General features: G+C 40.8%; 1 protein-coding gene across 5 annotated transcripts in view; it reads right to left on the bottom strand.

Moving 5' to 3' along the window:
- Positions 1 to 21,750, bottom strand: part of EYA2 (EYA transcriptional coactivator and phosphatase 2) — a 90,231-nt gene extending 68,481 nt beyond the window's left edge. For 3 of the 5 annotated variants that reach the window (XM_065754555.1, XM_065754553.1, XM_065754556.1), the window contains exon 1: positions 21,704 to 21,750. The gene's annotated coding sequence lies outside the window, so the exon portion shown is untranslated. Of the gene's footprint in view, positions 1 to 10,650; positions 10,701 to 21,703 lie in introns of those variants that run through there. The other 2 variants (XM_065754557.1, XM_065754554.1) reach the window with 1 other exon arrangement.
- Positions 21,751 to 24,280: the final 2,530 nt, after the last annotated feature.

Genomic DNA, 24,280 nt, shown 5'->3' with positions numbered 1-24,280 from the left:
ATCCTGCATCTCTCACTTCTAACAGTTCCTGAAGATTAATACAGCACATTTTCCGCAGTAGGTATTGTAGAGGAGACAGATAAGCAAAGATCAAAACTGCAAGCTTTCTAAAGAGAAGACAGCCTGTACCAGAAGTTCTCTGTCTAAAATTGGTCTGGGAACTACTTTATTTATATGCATGTGGGTGTGCCAGGGCAGTGGAAGCTTGGAGATCACTGAGAAAACAGAGAAACAGAATGTGAGAAAAAAGTAAAAAAATCAAAAAAAACCTGAAACACAAACATGAGAAAAGCCTATTGAAATGTTAAGGAATACTAAATGAAAAACACAATCTCTATTCCTTCCTGTGAACTGAAGAAAATAAAAATAAACAAACAAAAATCACACAAACAAAATATGTTTCTGCAAGAATTGCATTCTATTTCCCTCTATCGTGGGACTGTCCAGAAGAACTCAAATTTCTGGCTTGATGGAGAAATAGTTAATACAACCCAATAAAAAAAGACAACTATTTTCTAGTCCTATCACATATCACTTTGCCAATAGACGTGTGGGACAAACAAAAGCATGAAAAGCATGCACACAAACCTTAAGCAATAAACTAAGTTTCTAGAGGAAGAGCCTGACTCTGAGAGCTGTAAGAGTTAAGGTTTTTCTCAAAAGCTGAGTACACATTTTTCCATACAAGCAGCTGAATCATGGATATTTTGTAAAGTAGTTTATAATTCAGCTCTGTATAATGTGTCCAGTGCCATACAAAGCAATAAAAAGCATTTTAAATTGAAACGTGCTGGCACCCACTGACATAGCAGAAGAACTGAGAAGACTAATTTCACAGCTGGTTTGAAGCACAGAAAGTTTACACAGTGAGTTTAGTTGCTAACAGCAGTTACCTGTCTTATGCTGCAGTACCAAAAGCATAGTGGTGGTCTACAGACTAATGCAATGTGTGGCAAATACACTTCATGCCTCCTGGCTGCTGAAGTTATCTGCATTGCTTCTTAGTGTATTCCAAGGAAAAAGGTAAATAGAGGCTATGCATAAATCAGTTACCAAACATCTAGCTGGTTCTGTTGGTGTTCTTGTGTTGCTACAGCATTGAATTTGCAGGTGACACCCAGTAATAAAAAAGGGGCATGATTCAATAGCATTTGTTTGTTTGTTTTAACACATGGTTTGTTTATGTTTGTAAAGGGGAATGATTACATCAAAGAAGCAGTGGTATAAACTTGATCCTTTGCTGTATGGCAACTTTCATCCAAGTATGTATTTTAAGTACAATGCATGGGAAAAGCTACCAACTGAATTTGAATTTAGAATTCAAAATTGAAGTTCAGCAAATTCACGGGGAAAATAAAATAAACACTGGGTGTCTCTAAGAACAACCGAGTGTACAGACTAAATTCTAGACAAGTTGGAAAAATTACCTTCAGTTACACCAAAACTTTTGGTTTTATACCAAGAAAAGCACTACAGTTTTAGATAAGAGTACTCAAGTAGGCAGAACTTCAGGTTTAGATCTCACTCCATACTGGAATTTTCCTTTAGTCCATAAAAACATTGCACTTCCTAGCATCTCACCACTCTTCCTTACGTTAGAGCAGACTGGTAGGTGCCTATAGTACAAGGTTGGGCCATAGCAGAAATGTTACAGACCTGGAAGGCAAATGAGCAAACTTTTGTGAATGCTCTCTGTCAAAGTCAGGCTCCTAAAAACACTTATTGTTGTTATTTTGTTTAAGTATTTTTAAAGGCTGCTATCAAGGACAACACTGAGGTAATAATATGAAAGATGTGCTTTGGCTTCTCCTCTCCACCTCTCATCCCCCAGGCCCCGCTTTCTGCAGTTTATTTGGCAGAAGGCACTGCATGGCTTCTCATCCAACACTGCTATGGGAGTGTTCCTAAATGTGATTAATTTGCTAATGATACAAGTCTCCAAACAGCATGTTAGTAATGTTGATGATTTATGAAATGCCAGAGATGCTTCTTTCACCAGTGATAAGCTCTTGCAAGCCAGTGGTTTTGTAGGAAATCTCTTGCAATTGCTAAGAACATTCTCATCTCTGCATCTTTCCCAGATGGTGCAGAGGCAGAGCGCTACAGCAAGGAGATCGTTAATAAATTGCAGGTTATGTATGCACACAAATAATACAGTGTCAGATTATGAATCTTGCATACGTTCATATGCAAAAAGCCCAGAGTTTGCTTTGGAACGGAAACAAGCCTTGGTGGTCAAACGCTCTGCTAAGTCTTCTTTCCTCCCAGGATTCAAGCATGCACTAGAAACTGCAAAAACTAGAGAACGTATTTCCTTTTCTCAACTGCTCACAATATTGCCCTTGGCACCCCAACGGCCCAAGACACATTAACAGAGATTCCAAAAATAGTCTCAGAAATATCAATGTTTTTTCAAATATCCTATGCAGATATTCCCTACATTGGACAGTGTACCTGAGAACAATATATGACCACTGTGTACTACCCTACCAAGTCCCAGCATTCTCTTGACCAGAAAACACTATTAATACTGACTTGTCCTCAGTTGTGATTAGATGACTTTGATCAACGACACACAGAGTATGGTTTTCTTCTTCGAGCAACATTTGCAGTCAGCTTGTGGTTTCCCTGTGTTTATTCAAGTTTATGCAGACTATGAGTTATTTTTACCTATGTGGAATAATCACAGATAGCTGAAAATATTTGAGATGTGAGATCTTCACTGCAACCAGCCAAGTTGCTTTTTCTGCTCTGACAAGTTCGGCCTCACTTAACAAAAGTATTTCAGAACTGGAAGAGCACAGAATAGGACAGTTTTGGAACTTTTCCTGAAACATATGGACTGACATTATCTAGCAGTTCCTATTAAACTAGGTTACTGCACAATACCTTTGCTGAATGACATTTGAGCTTGATTTTTGGTTACTACCTTTCCATAAGCACATCAATTTCTAAAGGGTTTTGTTAGCTCTCTCCCTGGTGACCCCTGTGTCTCTGACATGGGTGACTGAGACACAGCTGGAATTTTATCCAATTTAACTGTCCATAAAATAAGCCATTAATTTGTAAGCATTAATAAGCACACCATCAATCAGGGAGTGCATACTCATGATGACCTGGGGGGACCCTCCAACAGCGGTGCCTCTGAAGTCAGACACTTGTCCCACTTTTGCAAGAACAGCATCTTTATGGATCTTCATATTGCAACACTGCACTGAGACCATCCCAAATCACCTTGAAGTTACTATTCCAAACCAGCAAGAAGTGCAAAACTTGAATTTAGAATATGAATATTAAGAGAAGCAACAGACAGGAGGACATAAGATTTAGGACTTAATAAAAATTCATCTCTTTTCATAACTAAAACTGTCAATCCGTAGTTGAATTGCATATATTCTGTTTACTTTAGTACAACTGATTAATGTGTGTGCAATTTAACCCTTACATAATATCAGTTATAGAACCATAGTTGAACATTTGACAAAACAAGTGCTACAGACATGCAGTTTGGTTTGTAAATCAATACAATTCTACTTGCATTTAATGGGCAAAGGAACAGAGTACAATACATATGCTTTTTTCCATGTCCTGTGCTCAAACAAGCCTCAGTTTTGCTCGTTGCAATTTGACAGCTTTGTCTAAAAGCTGCTAAAGCCATTATTGACAAAGAAATCTCAAAGAAGTAATTAACCAAATAATTCCAAAACCTATAATCATTTTGCAAGCACAGTCTTACTGAAAAATATGCATGCAAATAAGCTACAACCAACTCTTAATACAAACAGCCATCTGTGATACCACAGATTGTCTTCAAGTTAGACTGTGCATTAGGCTTTTAAAACCATTAAACATTTCTTTTAACTCCAAATGGGCTCCACCTTGGTGCTCTGCTTCCAGACTGAAATGATTTGTAACTTCATTCAGAGAAGTAAGGCTCTAGGACCATTGCTGCACTCCTGGAAGCAGAAATGTTTGAGCAAAGGTGAGGAGGTCAGACAAGGGCAAAGTCCAAAGTAATTTTAAGTGGTTCAGCTAAGTAGTGAAGGCTAATGGGAAACCATTTTAATTTATTACAGTCATCCCTTGTGAATAAAAGGACAACGTTTTTCTTCAGGAGCTTGATTACAAAGCAGTAAATCCCTCTGTGTATATAAAAGACCTATGGACAGTATAGATCAAATGTCAGAAATAGGTTTGCACTATATGCTAGATGTGGGAGAAAATATTAAGAGTTGGGAATAGTTTTAGATACTCATTCTTTTCTTTTTTTTTTTTAATATTTCCAATATGAATTTTTACACATGAATAGATGTGCATTTTATTCTGCCATGTGCATCTTCTTAGACATAAAGTAATGCTGCTTTTGCAATACACATTTTGAACCTTCTCTTTCCAAAAACAAAAACAAAAACAAAAAAACTAAGCAGGAAACGTGTTTTTGAACATAAAAACATACCCACACTCTCTTCTCTCCCCAGCATTTTCTGCTTCTTTTGCTGGTAACAAATGCTTCAAATACCGGCCCCAATCTTTGTAGAATGCAGACAGCAGCAAACAGGCAAAGCACAGTTCAAGGTGACAATAATGTTAGAAAAAGCACCTTAAGTATGACTAGTACTAGAAAAGGATTTTCTCCAATAGCATAAAAGGTTTTTTTCAGTGTTTCAAATTTTTTTTTTCCCCAAATAATTGCAAGTTCTGATGGATACCTGTGCCTTAGTGTAACTAATAATTATTTCATTGTACTGGCCTGAGATGGAACTGAAAAACATTTAAGATGGTGAAAGTTGCAGCTACTCAGCATGAGATTCTTTTGCAAAGCAAGAACTGTTTAATCAGAAGCAGAATTTCTGGGTTTCGGAGTAGAATGTTTCAACTATGAAGAGTTATTGAGCTGTCACAAAGCTGCTCGAATCACAGGCGAAAAAGGAAGGCTTACTTAGTAACACAATCATTACCTGTCCATGGCAATTTTGTATCTTGTGCATACCCTGCTCTTCCACACACTTCTCTTGTCGCCGCAAATAAACATTTTGAGGCAGGCAGTGGCTCAGTGATGCAGGGTGGGGCTGGGTCCCTATCTGCTGATGCAATACAACAGCCACCAAATACTCCCTAAAGCATGAGACACCTTTCAAGAGTAGTTTCACTAACGTTTGTTTTGTCCACTCTAGTTTTCAAAAACCTTGTACTGGGTTTTGATGCAGAGCATCAGCCATCCTACAACACTGGAAACTCCTGGAGGATCAATCCCGATAGTGCTCAGGGACTACATCATGTTACACAGTGTCTCAGCACACGTCTGCAAAAGGGCAAGAGGCCTTTACAGAGGTCTGGGGACAAAATTAACTTCACCAAAAGCTCAGCTATAGGGCAGTAATGTTTCTTGTGAGCATCATACACCTCTTTCCAAAGCCAAAATGGAACCACTGTAGACACTTTTACTATGCAGTGCATACTGCTTCATCAGACACTCACATCAGTACTTCTTGACTCCACTGTCCTGAGCTAATGCTGTTATTTGAATCCTCAACCTTTATGTTTGGTAAAGGCCAGTAGTGCCTTCAATGAACTTTCCCATACAGCAACAAACTGATACTGCTGCAGGTAGAGTGTAACTGTTTAACACATTGGATTTTTAACTTTTAATGCCTTTAGCATCACTTAAGAACTTTACAGCAGTTTAAACAGGTTGATATCAACTTTTGGCCAAAACAGGCTCTAATGTTTGTGTTCTGTCTGCCCACAACACTTCCTGTCATTTCTATTGGCTAAAATATTCCTTTCTGTGGTTTTGGAAAGTGCCCTTCCCTGCTGTGGACTATATGACAACAGTTGGGTTTCATCTCATATACAGCTTTTTTGAGCTCTTGGGGAGCAAAGGGAGAGGGAGAACAACAGGAGATGGGACATAAAGCTAAACAAATCAATGCTGCTTTGATCCTTTGGGATCAAGATGCTGTAAAGACACATGGTTATTAGAACTGTGAATGTATTGGTAAGGAACTGGTTACTGGCACTGTATTTCAGCATGAACTTACATTATGATTGTAAGTACAAAGTGTTCATTCTGTTTGTGGCTATGAGAATTAATCTTTTCCATGTGCAGAGAGGCTGTGAGATAATTTAACTGAGATTCCTGTTGGTAGTTTGGGCAAGCACTCATCAGCTACAGGGCTTTCAACAATACATGAGCAACAGCTCCAAGAGAAAATGATGTAATTAATGCATCCGAGAGCTACCAAGCAGGACTAGAGTGGTCTGCTCATTTCAGAGTTTTCATCCAAGTAGGTTGTCAAAATCTTGAAACTAAAAGGTGAGTTTCTCCCAAAACACTTCAAATACTTAGCTTTGGACAGGATTCAATAACTAATGGATTCTGAATGAAATTGTATGCTTCTAATATTTTACATTTGCCTCAATAATAAGAAAAGGTCTGATCCTGATTATTAAAAATGAAAAAGTAATTTGGAATGTTTATATGGATGGCAGCTTTATATGCAGGACAGAAGTGCTCCAACTGCATTTTCAATCCAACTGGAACAGAGTTTTCCTTTTCCTCTTTCTTTTTTTTTTTTTTATTCATGAAATTTCATTTATTATGAGTACTATGTCTTAGTAAGGCAGCTGTTGGCAGCAAGCTGTGAAATTGAAGTTGAGCCGGTTATTATTAAGAGCCAAGACATAATATGCTTTTGTCAGAGAGAAGTTTTTCTTGTAGATGTATAACCTACATTCAGTAATTAAAATAGCTTGTCAGTCCACTTCACTTGGTGGGAAAATTAATCCTAATTTAAAATATAATTTTCAAATTGTACAAATTGTAACCAAAAATGGGATTGCTATAGTTCGTTTCGGTGAGGTTTTCAAGCATCCAATGCATGAATGATTTCAGAAACACGGGAATTAAGGACTCCTAATTCTCACTGCTGCTCTACTAACATGTGTGGGACTTTGAAAAAGGCTCTTCAGATAAGACCCCAAACAAGAATGAAATCAGGATCTTTCTATTTACTGTTATCCACTGAAGATTTCTCTCTCAGCCTGTACCTGGAGGGAATCATATCTGTCTGTCTCCCACTGCAGCAAGTACTTCCTCCATTTCAACATGCAAACATGACCTTCCTTCAGTTTCTCATCAAAGAAAGCAGTGGTAAGCTTCACATCTTGCTCAGAATCCCCTCTGGGATATGCAAAGGCACACATTTCAAAAATACCTGCCCAAAGGTGTCCTTGGGAACCAGGAGAAGTAACAGGACAGAACTTCATACACTGGAAATCCAAGCCAGGTAAGTGATGTAATTTTATATATTAACATATATTACACTATTACCTATACTAAAGCATCAAGCTGATTAATCCTGATCAGTTAAGTGGACACTTTGTAAATTCATTTATTTCCCAAACTGATGCCTTTAAGTCTGTTATCAAGTGTAACAGCAAAACTGCACCACCATCCATCTCAGCATTTGACGAGCTTCAAATGACTGTAAAAATCAAAGATCTCACTTCTGACCAAAGATGCAACCCTACTTTCTCCTTTCTGCAGACATAGTCTCCTGTAGACTTCTGCAGCCGTGTGAGGCTGTAGTCAGTCAGAAAAGCAGCTGGCTTTTTTCCTGGTTTTCTTTTCAGCTAGATCAGTGAGCTGATCTGACTCAGTATGATCAGTACAGCAGCACAGGGAAGGAGAAATGAACACACAGCAAGGCTCAGAAGGTCACTCCTTTTGATGTCAATGCACCTATCAACTCAACCCAGTCTTGACACTATACCCACAGCCACTAATAGGGACAGTCTCACTGCTCACAAGGTGACCGTTCTAATATCAAGTAAGACAATGTAACCAAATCACTTCTCTGCTTTGGAGATAGCTACTTTTACTTCCCTGTAAACAAGCAGAAATTCTTGACATCTACATTAGGTATTTGTAAGCACTGTCCTTTCTGCAGGGGTATAAACTACTTCACGGGTTTACTTCAGGTTGTGCATTCACCTTTAGCAGTGAACTGCTGCACTCTGAGAGAGACAAAAAAGAAAGCTTCACTAGATAACTAGAAAATGAAACAGCATTTAGGAATTAGTGGGGATTGCTCACAGGTATTTAGTGTCAGTGAACACAGTGGCACTTGCAGGTACTACAGGGTACTTGCAAGCATCTCGTCTTAGATGCTGCCAACAGTTAGACTTCCAACAGCTCAGCAACTACTTAGAAAGGTGGAGAAAAAGATTTTCTCATCAGGCAAGTGGCCACTGCCAAATTTATTTTAAAGAAGAAGGTTTTCCATCACACAATTCTTTTTCTGTAGAGCTTTAAATGAATATGAATAGGGTTTTCCTCTTCTGAGATAACATGCATTGTTAAAGACAATGGGATTGTATCTCTTCTGTATCCAAAATAATCTTTCCTGTCAATATCTGTAGAGCCAAAATCCTCAGATCAAAAAATACACTCAGTAAATCCATGGAAACTGAGAGCCATCACTTTACAAGTATTACCTTGAAATACAAACTCACATTAATATAAAAACACAAGGCTGGCATGAAATTGGAATGAGAATAAAAAAATACATGAATCACACACACAATTAATTAAACATGAAAACTGACTTTACAGCCACTTACCTTTACCATTATACGTTAACACTGAACAGCAACATTGAATTTGAGCAGCGTATTTTGGACATTTACAATCTGGGAGGAATGTTACTTTTAAACTCCTGTCAGGATAATACAGCTTCTTTTCCAAGGTCTCATGATTTCAGGCCTTCCTAACTGAAGTGAAAAATGCTTAAGACTGAACACAAGGCTCGGTTGACAGCACTTAAATGAGCCTGGAAATCTTCAAATTTACAGTGTCAGGGACAGCTCAGTAACTTTAGGCTAAGATCTCAGGGCAAAGTTTACCTATATTAAGTCAACTTGCAAGTTAAAGCAGTCAGGTTTTGGCTTCCCTTTTTCACATGCAATAATCCAACCTCTAAGCACTTCGCTGATCACTGCCAGGGGACCATCTGAAAAATGCCTCCACAAGTCACATCCCTGCTATTCTTCTTTACTAGTATTTGATTTGTGGATTATAATACAAGCTGTACTTCCAGAGGTCATTAGGGTGCATAAACTATTTGAGGCACTACAAAAAAAAAAAAAAAAAAAAGATACAACTTGAGGCCTGATTTTCAGTAACTCTGAAAAAATCCCAGTATGCATTAACCTTTAAGAGTATATGCCAAGAAAAATCTCAGAATTTTATGTTCCAGTGACCACAAGATTGCAGGTTCCATACTGTTTCTTCTGGTGATGGTATCTGCACCAACACAGAAAGCATCCATTTGAGGAAGGACAGAGAGCATCGTGTTGGCACAACAAAACCCTTTCATTAAGGAGACATCTGTGGCCATTAATAGCATGTCTGCCATGGGAGGCAGCACCTCGCTAGATTGGATTTCAAACCAAGTTCTGCTTGAGGTGTTGAGCAAAAGAGAATTGGCTGCAAGAAGGATAACATAGGCCTGGCAGGTTTTGTTTACCATAGAATTAAAGGACCACTGCACAATTAACAAAAGACAACCAGTCTGCCTGTGGAACGGCAGACAACATTTTGGGCAAGAGTTTGGCTTGCCAGAATAAGCATAAGAATGTTCACTTAAAGCTCTCTCCTGAACCTACTGCCACTCAAACAGCTTTTCTAACTTACTTTCCAGGATGAAAACATAAATGTAAGGTGCTTTCTTGAGAAAAAGAGAGACACCTCCAAAAAGGTTAGTTTGCCAACACAGCAACTGAGTCATTGATACCTGCTGACACACAAGTACCACTCAGTCATCTTCACATGCTACCTTGTTAGCAGCTACAAGGTAAGTCTTAAGATCCTTCTCAAAGCAAACCTTCTTCCCTTGCAAAGAGCAAGATCCTTGCCTTCTCATTCACAGTTTTCCTGCTCCAGGCTCCTCCTAGGCACAGAGCTGCCATCACCAACAGGAAGCCAAGCAGCTCATGGGGAACTGAGAGCCAATCTTACCTTGTTTGTGACGCACAAGAGGTAGAAAAATGCCATGCAAGCTTCAGGTAACAGCTTGAAAAGCCCTGGAGCCCAACATCTAGAGAAAATGCTAGATGTTATTTAAGAACAAGAGAATGGCCACTGTTTGATGGTGAGACCATCCCATCTGCTTCTTCCCTTTTGATATGAATATTAACAGAACATGGAAAAAAAATCCCAATTAAAAAAAGAAAGAAAGAAAACCACGAGAAAAAAAAACAAAGCCAAAAAGATGTCACCCAATGGATTAAAAGACTTGACTTCTGGAAAGACCGTGAGGAGATGGGAAACGCTACTTCCCTGCAGTAGTGTTTCCCACCTTCAAAGTAGTTACAAAGATACAAGAACTAAACATCTAAATAAATAAATAAATACGCTTCCCCCAAGTCCAGAAAACATCTTTCACCTGGAAAAAACACCCCCAGTTGAAACAGCCACTTAAAAAATGACAACACTTCTCAACAGCCAGCGGAATACGGTGCAAGGGGGAAGAAATCCAGTCCCTACACATCGGGAAAGCACAAGTCGGATTTGTCGTGCCCACAGGAAACTTGTCATTGACTCAGAGGCTTCTGAGAAGGTGGGACCTAATTTCAGGTTCCTCTTACCTCAGGAGGGACCCAGGAAAAGTGGGAGCACCTCCTCTGTCAGCCTCCTCTCCGGAACCCCCCCCCACCTCCTCCCGGGGGTCGGCAGAAAAAGGGCGGGAAACAGCGCTGTGCTGAGCGCGGGAGCAGGAACGCGCGGCTCTCCTGACAGGAATCGGCGCCCACGGACAGGGCCCAGCGCCCGTCGTGCGTACCGGAACGCGTTCATCCGCACCTTACCTCGTGCTCAGGCTGAAGAATGTATTAAAACGGAAAGTAGCATTGCAAAATCAACAATTTCTTCTGACAAGATCTTCCTTTTCTCCAAATAGCTGCACAACAGCTACCATTAAGGCTCTCTATCCAGCAAGAAACAGGGAACTGTGTGATTATGGCCTGAGGGCTGCAGAGCTTCCCCTGCGACTTCAACACTGTTACTGCAAAGCAGTTCGCCACTGCATCCTGAGCCTCTGCCATCTCTGCAATCCTGACACTGTATGGTCGCTTCTGTCCATAGACAAGTTAACGCACAGAGCCAGCTCACGGCTCCCTGAGCGAGCTATGAGTTTGGATTAAAAAGCAGGGGAAGAATAAAACAGCAAGCCCTTGAGAGGCAGGACTGCTGCTGCATCTGAGAGCATCCAGTCCCGTAGTGGAAAGCAGATCCTCTACTGCGACTCTTGCACAGGTAAAGCACGCACAGCAGAGCTTGCTGGCACAGCTCCACACTTTGCTGCCACTGCCATCTGCCTGTGTCCTGTTTCTGAAGCTGGTTGTAAGCAGATGTCTTCTATCCAGCTTTCTCATTCCTGTGTTACTGTGTCTGTTTAAATACGACATGAGCACAGAGTGGTTTCTTCTCGATCGAGACCCGTGCTTTCCTAGTACTGTGACTGCTCACACTCACCCCTCCTTACACTTATGCTGTCATGAAACCACAATTCTGCAAGGATGGGAACTGAACCAAAGATTGTTAGTGCAGCAGAGAGATGGCACCAGACATGCAAGTTTCTGGACACCAGAATGGTTCTCTGCTGGCAAAAAGGACTTGTTGAGGCTAATGTAACAGAGATGCTTAGTTGATGGGTTTGAGCTGTCAGTAGATACAGATATCCCCTAGCAGTATTTTCCTTTAAACTGCGCTATGTCTTGGGTGCAATTCACTGAACATTGACAGTAAGCAGTGTCTTTAAGAAAACAAACCAAACAATTCCACAATACAATTCCTCCTCAAACAGTTACAGAATGCACTCCGTGCTCTGCAGAGAACTGAGCGTCAGTCGGTATTACTGCCAGCCAGGGCTCCTCCTCTGGAGCCATATCGAGTGCCTTTCCTCCTTGAACATGTCCTAATGAATACCTCTGAAGCCTGCAGGTAAAATCCTTCCCCAGTCGTTTTGCTGTGATGGATAGCTTTAGAGCCTTCCTTCACACGGCTTCGGCTGCTTTCCAGACCTTTATTTTTCTCCTTTTTCTAAGTGTCTGCTACAGGAAGTTGCACTCAGCTCTTTTACCGTACGTTTCTCTCAAAACTGACATCTTTGCGCTGTAATGAAGGAACCCCTGAGTATTAGTGACAAATTAGTCACCAGCTAAAGACTACTTTCTTTTTATTTCTATACCAGGTGGAAGATATTAAAATCTCAAGAGGAATTTCTCCTACTGTGCTACCATAAATCATCCCCCACTTTTTTTTAAGTGACTTAATTTTGCTTCCCTTAAAACTCAAAAATAAAAACCCCAAAACTCTGTTAATACAGAAGTAAAATAGTCTTGTGAATGTCAAGGAGACATTATGATAAAGTCTCATAAGGAACACATTTATTTCCAATATTTATATTAAAAATAAATATTAGAGACGAAGCTCCTTCCCAAGAACAAAAAAATCCTATTAGATAGATAGAAGCATCATCTCAAAAAGTCAGCAAAAATCATTTCCCCTTGTTGTTTAAGAATCTAACTTAATAAGGAACAATACTTTCAATGTCTACAGAAGGTTCTGTACCATTTGCAAGGAAATGTGAGGTCTTGTGCTCACTGTTCTTTGTTGAAGAACTTGTAAAAAAGGAGCAAAAAAAAACCTTGTCATAGTTTGCTGAAGTTGCAGCAATACAACAATCAATAAATAATGAAAAATGAGTGAAGGCAGAAATTTGCCTTTTTTTTTCCTATTAAGAGCTCACAGTGGTATTTTAACAGCAATGTGCTTATTAAAAAGGTGATATTCAAAATATTAACTTCACAACGATGCAGACTGACATTTAGTCAAGTTTTCTGTTTTATAACACAGATAAACTTGTACGGTTACTAAATAATACTGCGAGTGGCTTACTCAGGATTTCTAACTCAAGGGCTTCACAATTATGTTCTCCTAATCATCAGTAGACAATTAAATAAACACGTAGTGAAAGAGTTCCTTTTATAACTGAAACTGACACCAAGACCAAGGTGGAAAATCAGTCCTGCCCCACCAGCAAGAGACAAGGAGAAGTATCTATTAATAAATACAGAACACTAAGTCTACATACAATCGTCTCTTCCTCCATTTGCCAAAGAAAAAAATGAGCAGTGGGAGATCAATTAAAAAGCAGAAACATAAAACCAAAGCATTAAAGACGACGAGATATTTAAGATCCCACAGTGCTTCTTACAAGTGCGGTGCATCACTCCCCCGCTTCTCCCAGGGGAGTTCCAGCTCTGATAATTACTTTCTGTCTGCTCGCAAAGTTCAAGTTCAAAATAATATTCATTTTCCATTTCCTGTCCTAAACCAGGGCACAATGCTTCTGTGCACTGCTAAGCAACATCCCATTCTGCAAACAGATGAAGTGCTGTTGTGATTGAATAATCCCGATTTTTGACAGCAGGGATGGGGAGAAGCAGCAGTGCTGTATTTAGGAAGGAAAACACCCGACTCTAACATCAACACATCTTACTTCTAGAGTAGCATCCTTTATTACTTTCTAATCTAAAGCAAGGATCATCTCCACCCCTTACCCCAATCTTGCAGGGGGGTATAAGTGCTGTCTCAAAATTAATCTAGCCTGTAAGTTTTACAGGATCTCAAATATTTTACAGAAGACTCCGTTTGCTTCCCTAGTCTCCCGTCCCAGTCATTTCTCTTTCTCCAATTATCTTAATCTGTTGCAGCAAACAGAAAGGATGGTTGCCAAACAAACAAAATTAAATCTTATGTTAAGAGTAAATATGCAGTCTTTCAAATTACCACCTAAAATTTTCAGGTGCAGCAATGTTGAAGAGGACAAAGTCATTTTAAGGAGAGACAGCAAAGGTCTGTCAAAGTTTTTAAACAGAAGAGCTTTACATTGCCTTGTACACACATCTCCAGCATTACTGAAAGATCGTGTGTTTTAGCTTAGAAACCTAAGTCTGACTTTTATTCAAAGAGTAATGAATTTTATTAAAAACAAGATTCCTCTAAAGGAGACATTTACACAGCAGTCTATAAACGTTAAACAGAATCAGGATCTTGCTCATTTTATAACAGTAAATAAAAAAAAATTGTGCCTCCCCCAACACACTTACAAGCATTAGGTCATAGAAGATGCCACAATCAAGCACCAAATTAAAACACTGCAAAGGTCTCTCTGTGCAGGAGGTTCATCCCCTGCACGGCAAGGGCTGTGGCACCTCCTGCCTGCGGAGCTGTACCGGCTTCCACTGGATCTGGATTTCTTTGCTTTTGCCAGCTGCTGCAGAGCAGACCTTTGCCAAGTTGCAAATAAGGCCTCTGTGTGCAGATAGCATGGCAATTCCTGCTGCTGTTTTGCAAGGCTCCGACACTAACAAAGTCAGCTGGTCTTGCACTGACAGCCATTCCAATTGGAAACTTTAAAACAAAATACACTTATGCAACAAATACAGAAGATTTATAACTGTTGCCTCTCAATGGGAAACATTCCTTATGTAAATGAGATGACTGAAAACTAGGGAGAGCAGGACTAGATATAACATATATGTGCCCACATTTAAGCACAACGGAGATGATTTATTTTGCTACAAGTGTTAAAACTGACTTACTCCAAATTCTGTATCTCAGTGGAAAGGAGGAATATCAATATAGCACTTAACAAACAGTTTAATAAAACTTTTTAAAAGTCTTATAAAACCAAATAGTTCATATTTTTGAAAAAAGTAAAATTTGGACACAGCCAATAAAATGTTCAAATGCTTTACTTATTTAATGAAGTGTTACACTTCATTAGAAAAAATGCGTGTTTTAATTTGTTAAAGGATGGAAAAACAGCACCTCCTTCTGAATAAAAAAAATCGCTCAATTCTAAAATAATAAAAATAATAATGGAGTTGTTTCAGCCATAAAGTCATGAAAGAAACATGCGTTTGCATAGCAGTACTTCAGCTGAAGTTATCATTTTCAACATCTACTGGAAGTGAAGCATTTTGTAATTATATTTGTACTCTAATTAAAATCTTCAATAATTGTTAGATAGTTACAATTAAACTCCAATGATGGTAATCCAGTACAGAAGAACAGTCACAAGGGGAATCAAAACTGGTGATACAGATCTATATTCAAAACTGATGAAGGTTATTTCAAAGTAGCTGTAGGACAATTAGATGGCAAAAAGCTGAATCATGCATTTCATCAAAAGATACAGCTTGCAATAGATGTGAAACTTGCCTTTAAGACAGCTGATGAGGATCTCTGCATGGTGCATGGACTGAGCTGTAAATAACTGGGGCCCTGAGAACACTTTGCTTACTCAACCTATTATATAAAACAAGAAAATTCAGATGCCTTGCTTCACTTTCCCCTCACTGTTTCTTGTGGATGCTTGAGTAATCCTAGAGGCATTTCCATTTTTTAAGGCATTTGCTGAGTTTAAGAAAATTTCCCCGTGTCCTCTTCCCTTTGTTTAGAAATACGCTTTCCTACTCCGGTCGAGTTGTTCTGTGAAGTCGCTTTCTTCAGCACAGAGCAAGGCATTAGTTCTCTGTGGGTTAACTAATTATTATCTGGGCTGACTAGTCCCAAATTGTTCCTTTTATTTAGGATTTGTATTATTCATTTAGCTGGGCGATTTTCCTTCTGAAAAGCAAGGATGGCAAATAAGGATTTCTGCACCATAAGATCAAACGTCAGGAGTTAGGCACCAAAGAGTATAAAAATACCAGTTTTCTTAAAACTGACTATGCAGCTAACAAAGGATAACTAAATTTGGACCTTATTTAATTACTGCAGCCCAGAAAAGTAGGAGCCCACTGCCAGGAAGAGCCAGCAGAAAGGAACCATGTCTGCAGAGCAACGTGGCTCTGACCAGGCTTGCAAGTCTGTAGTGCTAGATAATTTAAAAACAACCCCATAGAGTTTTTTCGCTGTTGGAATAATGAAAGAATTCAGTTTTGCTGAATTATTAGCTCGTGTCACAGCAATGGCAAATTGAGGTCCTACTATGCATCAATTTCCTCTCAAAAAAGCAGAGAGGAGATGAGTGACATCAGTATTTCATGCAGCACTCATGCAAAGACATGGACGTGAAAAGATCTTAGGTCTGTAATCAAATACCTTAAACTTTCATTTCCTTAAGAGAAAACCAGTTGGGAATAAGTTTGAAACAGACTATCATCAAGGAAGTTTCTAAAATCTGAAAAACAAACTTCCGTAAATTCCGACCAGTCTCTGTCCACCAACCCTTCACCTGCTTTTCGAATTGCTAAGGCCCAAGTCACACACAGGCTCTACCTGCCTCAATCCCATTTTTGTTCCTTCTTTTCAAACCTGGCAGCAAAAGGAAAAAAAAAACAAAAACAAAAAAAAAACCAACACAACACAACAGCAGTCTTTCAAACAACAAAATCCCACACCCCAATGAAACATGCAATCTGCTTCTACAAAAAATGTCAGTCAACAAATAGGCACAAATTTCACAATGGCTGAGGTCATTCCCTTTAAGTCATTAGGGTTTGTGGGTGAGTTTTCCTGGTGGTTTTAACATTGGTTTCTGTGATTGCAGTTATGCTTATTTATGCATTTAGAGCATATGATCTAATACACTTAGGTTTAACTACTTCATTCTTTTGACATTCTTTCCAAATTATAAAAAGGATTCTTGGTGTTTTCACTGCCTTGGTAAAGAAACAAAATTGCTGTCCACATAATTTCTTAAAAATACAGAACAGAGTAAGTACTTGTTGAAAATAATTCAAGGAAAAAACCCTACACCAGACATTCTCCCCCACAACATAGCAGTTATTTCTGTTTTCTCTCTAGCTTTTTGAGAGCCTACTTTAGAAATAGAGATTTTGGCTGGCTTTAAACAAAAACAAAAACAACAATATCCAGGCCCTTGGTATATTTCAGTTACAACTTACAATCAACACTGAAGTTCAGTTTATTTTTTTAACCTATTTTTACTGTTCCACTTCTGAAAAAAGTGCGTGTTTGCAGTAAGCTTCATTTATATTGCATCTTCTACAGACACTGATCTGTACTGTAACGTTCATTTTATATGATGACTTTTGGTTATAATCTCCTAAGGGTCCTTGTTTGATTAAAATCATAGAATTCGATTTTCTGTTTTTCTAGTTGAAGTTAAATTACCATTTTTTCTCTTCAAAGCAAAAAATAAAATAAAATAAAATAAGAAATCCCAAGGAAGCCCCATTCCATTTTAGGCAGAGAAATCACCAGCTTGTAAGAAATATTCAGAAACATTTTCAAAAAGCTCCAGTAAAAAATGCATGTGTGTATCTCCCTCAGAATACTGTGTGTAGTGCATAGGCACTAGCATCTATAAGTAGTACAAAAACATTTGTTAGAACATTTTCAGATGTGAAGCCATGGTTGTTTCTATACAAGGCATTTCCACTGTCTCCAGTACTGTTATACATTTCTAAGCACACTGTCAAGAGAAGCAGGAGCAGACAGCACCCAACAAGTCTCGGAGTAGACAAGAAAGGGCTCGGTCCTGCCTCGTCCCTGCAGCCAGAGGCACCAGCTTGCCTGTTGGATCTCAGCTCAGCATCACCACCAGCTACAGACATCTCCCATCTGGCTGTGACCCAACCACAGCAAAGGAGACAAAATGTTATTCAACAGCACACAAAACATTCTGATTTTTTTTAAGACATCCAACTCCCAGCTCCTTGTTTCGGTAAAATACAACTCACAGCTACGCTACTTGTTGCCACTGCAACAACGTTCTGGGCTCCCCTCCCCCTTATGACTCTTCCCTCTCTAATGCCTTTCCTAATCCAACTCCAACTAAACCAGTCCTCCACAAATTACAACAAACCTTCCTCAAAATTCCCCATGAGCCTTACCACCGCTTCGCAGCATACTTCTGGCTTTCTATGGAGCCTCTGCACTCTAACACAAGGGAAAATACCTTAACACAACCGCCCTAATGAAGCATTTCCCGGAGACATCAGAGGTGACAAACAGAATGAGAGCAAAGCCAAGATGCCATCTCGACTTCAGGCAAACAACCTCTTCTGACCTCTGGCAGCTCCCACACTCTATTAAACAAAACGTATTCTCTCCATGTTAATGAACCATGTACAATCTAACAGATAACACTGATGCTAAATAAACATGTTTACAGGTGACTTCTAATGCTAGGGCTTAAGCAGCTGCAGACAAACAATTTTAAATGGGAAGGATTATGCCCACGTAATCTTTCCCTTCTCATTTTAGGTACTTCTGAAATAATTTAAATACAATTAAAGTCCAACCTGGAAAAGTAGCTGAAAAATAAATTTGATTACTTTAAATTAAACATTAATTCTGTGACACATTCTCTGAAACAGTCAATACGGTGACAGTCACTGTTTTGGAAACAATTTTCCTCTACCACTATTTTTAACAGTAAAACAACAGCTTGCTGAAGAAGGAAACTGGGTCTAACACCGTGATCAAAAATATTTTGCAAGATGACTGCACAGTCCTTCATCCTTATTCTTGTTTTCTCATCTCTCCTGATTCAACACTTTGGCAACACCAGATCTACTGACAAATGGCAACACCTCCAGGCCCCAAACAACACAACCACGGTACGCAATTATTTGCGTCCTAATTGAGGGGCTTATCCTCACCTGATTAAAGCAGGGTGTTTGTTAAACATCCTTACTTGAGTTAAGATCTGCAAATAAGGATGAAGAATTGGTTTAAGAACTGTGCTGCCATGAACAATTGTTTTTTGATGAGACCTCTTAAAAACAGCCCCAGCCAATGTGGTCTTTCTGGCTTTTCATTAGAAAAGTGAGGGAAAGATTTGCTTAGTTCTGTTTGTTCCTCCTTGGTATAACTATTTTCTGTCCAGTGTAGCACAGTGTGAAATGAGCAAAAAGAACTCAACTGTTCATGCAGCAATATCGCTGTTGCTATGAATAATACACATGCTTACAGTAACAATCCATCGGAAAGGGCTGTACAAGTTTTCCCACTTAACCTTAAAAATGAGCCCCCAATTGATGGGATATATTTAAATTCATATTGAAACTGTGGAGTTCCACAGCTTATGAAAAGGATTTAAATTTGTAACTTCATTTAAGAGTTCGTCCCTAATAAATGTTACTACAACGAGGCAAAGTTAACTCAGAAACATTTTTCTGGCATTCTAAGAACTTTTTTTTAGGAACAAAATTTTAAAAGCATTTTTCATTGCACAAGTAATCTTAACAATCATTTCCACAGATTAAGTCTAACAACCTGTGAATTTATTACAGAAGAAATTTACTGCAAGGAATAATTAGTCTTCAGCACTGTTCTTGCTTGCTTTCCAGCTGAAGACACCTTAAAACCATCTGGTTACTGCAAAATTTGGCACAGAAGAAACAAATCTTACTGACGAGAATTATAGCTGAATTCAGAATAGCTGTTTTACTACAACACATCATAAATAACAGTTGGGAAGACAGCAGAAAATTACTGACTTATTTAATTGTTTTCTTTCTCAGCAGCGTGTACCTACACACACCGACATACAAATGTAGCCACAGTGACTACAGCAGGGCACCTTGCTGCTTGAGCTTTAACATACCACTAACTTTGTCAGGATTAACAGTTAAACTATTTTCTTTTACAGAAAACATCCATCACATTGGCCATCTATGGACGGACTGAGCAGAGCAAGACACGAGATTCTCGAAACAGTACTCTGAGATCATGGTCTGCGTACGAATATGTGAGTTGATTCCTTTTGTACAATCAAGGTGCATCTGTACATAGAACACTGGATGTGGGGCAGGGATGAAGGGGGAATTACCAACAGTATACTTATTTTTCCCTCATGAAGCTTTTCTAATGAAATTTAAGACTGCCAAGGTTGTGAGATAGTTGAAACAGGAGCCCGTTTCAAACCTTTCAGCCAAACACTGGTGATAGCATTAGCGAGGCATGGGAATCGAGTCTGTATGTGGTGTGGTACAAGAAAATGAGCTGAGGGGAGCGGGCTGAACAAAGTAAAGCAAAACAGAACAGTGGCCTCAAACACTTGTTATTTAGCCAAATGTTTTGACCTGTTGGCTGGGGGCATAGAAGAGACAGGGACATGAGAATCATCTGTACAATCTGACTCAAAAAACTTAATTTTACAACATACAGGAAGCTTTTTTCTTTTCTTTTTTTTTTTTTTTACTTTTTTGAAAATATGCAAATTAATTAGATCAAGTTATTTGCTGTATTTGCAAGTGAATTTTCAATAGATTATTTTAAAAGGTTTTGGAATGTTTCCAAAGCTGCAAGAGCCAATTATTTTCAGGCTATTTGTTCGGTAAGCATTTCCTATTTACCTATGTAATATTTGAGCCCATAATATTTGAGCAGAATTAAGAATTCAGGTTTATTTAAGAGAAGAAATGGTTTATTCAAAACCAAAACGGGTGAGGAGAAAAATTATCTCGTATGTAGCAACATGTAACACTAACAATGCAACGTGGGATGCACGAAAGCTACAGAACATCAGCTTACACATTGGAGCTGTAGTTTAGGTACATGCTGGCTTTTAGGGACCCGAACCCCTAACATACACAGAGTGGGCAGAAAGAATTTTGTCATCCTTTCCCAATGTTTACGGGTAAAACCTCCTGGAAAGAGCAGCGCAGAGGGAGCAGTCTCTCAATAAACAGCGAAATCCACAAGAAGGATTAAACAAAGCCATATTCGTGCCATTGCCTTGAACAGAGTCAAGGGATGTGTGAATCTGATATCCTGCTGAACAAAATTCCCGTTAATCAATTTGATAAATTGTTTATTGGTTGAACAAACGCATTTAACAACTAAATTTCACCCGCAGCACACAGCACCATTCGAAACGTCCAAAACCAGGAGTTGTGTACCCTCATTAATTCCCGTTTGACGCTGTTCACTGCGCTCGGGCATAACTTAACGCTCAAAAAAGCGTACTTCAAGTGCATCAACAACCCGAGAAATTCTTCTCGCACGAGCAATTGCAAAAAGGAGCATAACTAACTTTATTTAAACGCACGTTTCACTTTGCAATAGAACAGCTAACCGAAGCTGCTTTAAGGTAAGCCGCACGCTCCGCAGCACATCAACCGCACCAATTAACCCCGGCGGCAGCCGCGCCCGCAGGACCCCGAGGCGATGCCGCGCTTCGTCCCGCAGCGCGCCCGCGGGAAGCGGCGGGGCCGGGACGGGCGCTCGGCTCCGGGTCCCGCTCCGCGCCGGCCGGGAACGCTGGACCGCCGCGGGTAGCCCAGCACGGGACCCCGCCGCCTCCAGCCCCTCCGCGGGTACGGGATGGCAGCGGACGGTTGCTTCCCCGCCCGTACTCACCGGAGCCGCAGCGCTGCGGAGTGTGCGCGCCCGCCGCGGGCGCAGTGAGCATGTGCGAGGCAGGCGCGCATGCCCGCGGATAGGAGCGGAACGGAGCGGGGCGGCTCCGCGCCCCGCGCTGCGCCCACCCCTCCCCACCGCGCTTCCCCGCGGTGCGTGACCGTGCGAAGGTCCGTCCCCAGCGAGCCCGACCTGTTGCTTCCTCGCAGCGAGCCCACCCCAGAGCAGCCCAGCCCCGCACCGTGCCGCCGGCCTCGCACGGCCCCGCAGGCGGCCGTCCCGCCCCGCACCTACCGCACGCGTGGGGCCGGGCCGCCTCGCAGCGTGCGCCCTCGGAGCTGTCCGGCCGCTCGTTGCAGCCCGGCCCGGCGGAGGAGGAGCTTCCATCGGCTCCCGCACGCCGCGGGGCCCGGCCGGAGCGCGGGGCAGCCCCTTGCTGCGGTCACTAACGCGTCCCCAGGAGCGAGCGCGCTGCTCTGCTTGTTGTGCTCAGTGCTCCCCCGCGCTTTCTAACATGCTTTCATTTAATAGCAGGTACTCCCTCAACGTGCTTTCTGGTTTCAGAGTTACAGCTTCACCTGGATGCTTTCAACCTAACCTTAGCTGCGTGTTTTTAAGAGGGATTCTTGGTTTAAAATTTGGGCATTTGGACACTACCTTGTCTGTGACAATTTTTAAATGTCAATTTTAAAAGAATATTTGAGGATGTTTATTTCCTTTATGCACTCTCCCACACAGCCGCAGGACCTGCAGAGCTGCAGGAGCAGCCTCACTCACACAAGGCATCCCTCTGCTCTCACCGACACAAACACGACACAACTCCTGGTCCCCAGGGCTGAACCCTACTCCCCTGCGCCATCCTGCTTCTGCCTCTGACGTCCCCGCGGGAACCAGGCTGCATCTGTGGCCGTATGGAGGTGGAAAAGCCAAAGAGCACAAAGGATGTCTTTGTGCTTCACCTCATCCCAGCACACAGGTAGCACGCATCCGCCCCTGCCCACCAGCATACCTGCTCGCTGGGGAAGTAGCCCGGCCACAACGGCATTGGGTGTTTTGCTTCTGCCCCTTGCTCTTCCTCTTTCCTCCCCCCTTTCCAGCAGTTCGTGCAGGCTGCAGCTCTCCTGTTCTGACTCTGCAGCAGACAAGAGCCTCCAGTCCTCACCCCAACAGCTTTTATTACACCTAAGATCCTAGGAACCGTGGTGGAATAGCCAAAGGAACACAAAGGGTGTTGAGTTCAGGGTTTGAACAAGCTGCAGCCCACTCATGGATTTAACTCAAAATTTTGACAATGGAACAAAAACATCACTGCAGTGAGACAGCTGTTTTTACTATCAAAATCTCTCAGATCAGTTTGACTGCAAAGTGTGTTCCTACAGTCCTAAGGAGACAAAGCTCCCAGCATCAGTTTGGAGCTGGCAAGCGTCCTAGCATGAGCTACCTCCTGCCGGCCTAGGAAAACCAAAGCTCTTTCAGTTGTTATTCCCAATCAGTTTTCAGTGCTAACCCTGTGATTTCCCTGTGGGTTATCTTCATCTCTGAGCTTACACTGCTCTCACATTGAACTCTGAGGGATCGTGGGTTTAGGGGACCTCCTTGCTCCTTTTTTTTACTTGTAATCTTGGTGCTGGTAAGGAGCCTCTGAGGCACAAGTAAGATTTTGGGTCTCTCAGTATCTGTCTTGAAAAAAAATCTCTTCCTTTTCCCCCAGCCCTGCCCAGAAAACTGATTGCCACATTAGCTGCTTCTGTAGCTGGTCTTAACAAGTTCCTATATACTAATCATTTAAAAATGCCTTGCATGCAAAATTCACTCAACCCCTGATTTCACAATATATTTAAATATATGCTTAGTTTTATGCATGTGAATAGTCCTGTAACAATCAATACAATTATTTACTTAAGTGCTTAAAGCCAGGCAGGTATTTAAGAATTAGTATTGTTTGTGGTAATGCCACAGAAAGGCAGTCAGAGACCGGGACCTCATTGTTTGTACTGCACCCTGCACACAGAAAGACACTCCTTGTCCCTTTCACCATAAGTAATTTTTGCAACTTGGGAATTGATGCCAGAAACACCTTTTCTGAGCCTGTGGGCAAACATTATTTGTCTACTCCAAAATCTTTTCTGTTTACCAAAAACGTTGTATGCAATATTTAGAAAAGCAGTGGGAAAAAGGTGCAAAGAGGAAGATAGGGGATATATTTTCAATTAGGAATTTTAAGTATTTTCATCATTGCTGTAACCAGCAAATTTGATTTAGAAAGGCAGGGAAATAAGCTGGTTTCTGACCCCACCGATGGCACTATGGATTGGGGTGCTCCCTTTGCTTCTTCTCATGTGCCATAAAATGAAAGAATGAAGGGAAACTGGAGAAAGGGCAGGTATTCACCAAATGGAAGTGCTCTCAGTCACCAGGACAGCAGTATACAAAGTGTGTTCTTTGAGGAAATATTTTCACTTTTTGTTGCCCACCTCGTAGTTGAAATGAACATGGTTACGTCAGCACAAATAAGAAGCAGATCAGCATTTTAGCCTACAGCAACCTCTCCAACAATTGAGATCTCACACCACTCTCTGGCACAAACCTAGGTGAGAAACCCTCAAAAAGGTATAAAAGGTTTACTGGGTACTGAATATTGTTAACTTCAAGCATGAAAACAACCTAAGTCAGACCAAGTGTCACAAACATCTTTTACCAAGTGTGTGATCTTAGAAGCAATGCATGTTGGGCTCTTGCTAATTGTTCTCTGGTCCATGGGTTCATGTTTTCAAATTCTCTTTGCAACCACAGTGCTGAGTAACTTACTTGTCTTCTCAAATTGAGAATCTTGCATCAAAACATGATGCCAAAACTCAGGCTTTGTGAAGA

Source organism: Cyrtonyx montezumae, unplaced genomic scaffold (genome assembly GCF_038088225.1).
Source record: "Cyrtonyx montezumae isolate F1298 unplaced genomic scaffold, pur_monq_1.0 scaffold_9, whole genome shotgun sequence".
NCBI lineage: Eukaryota > Metazoa > Chordata > Aves > Galliformes > Odontophoridae > Cyrtonyx > Cyrtonyx montezumae.
The sequence above is the reverse complement of the archived record's forward strand: the minus strand, read 5'-3'. Positions and strand labels throughout refer to the sequence as shown.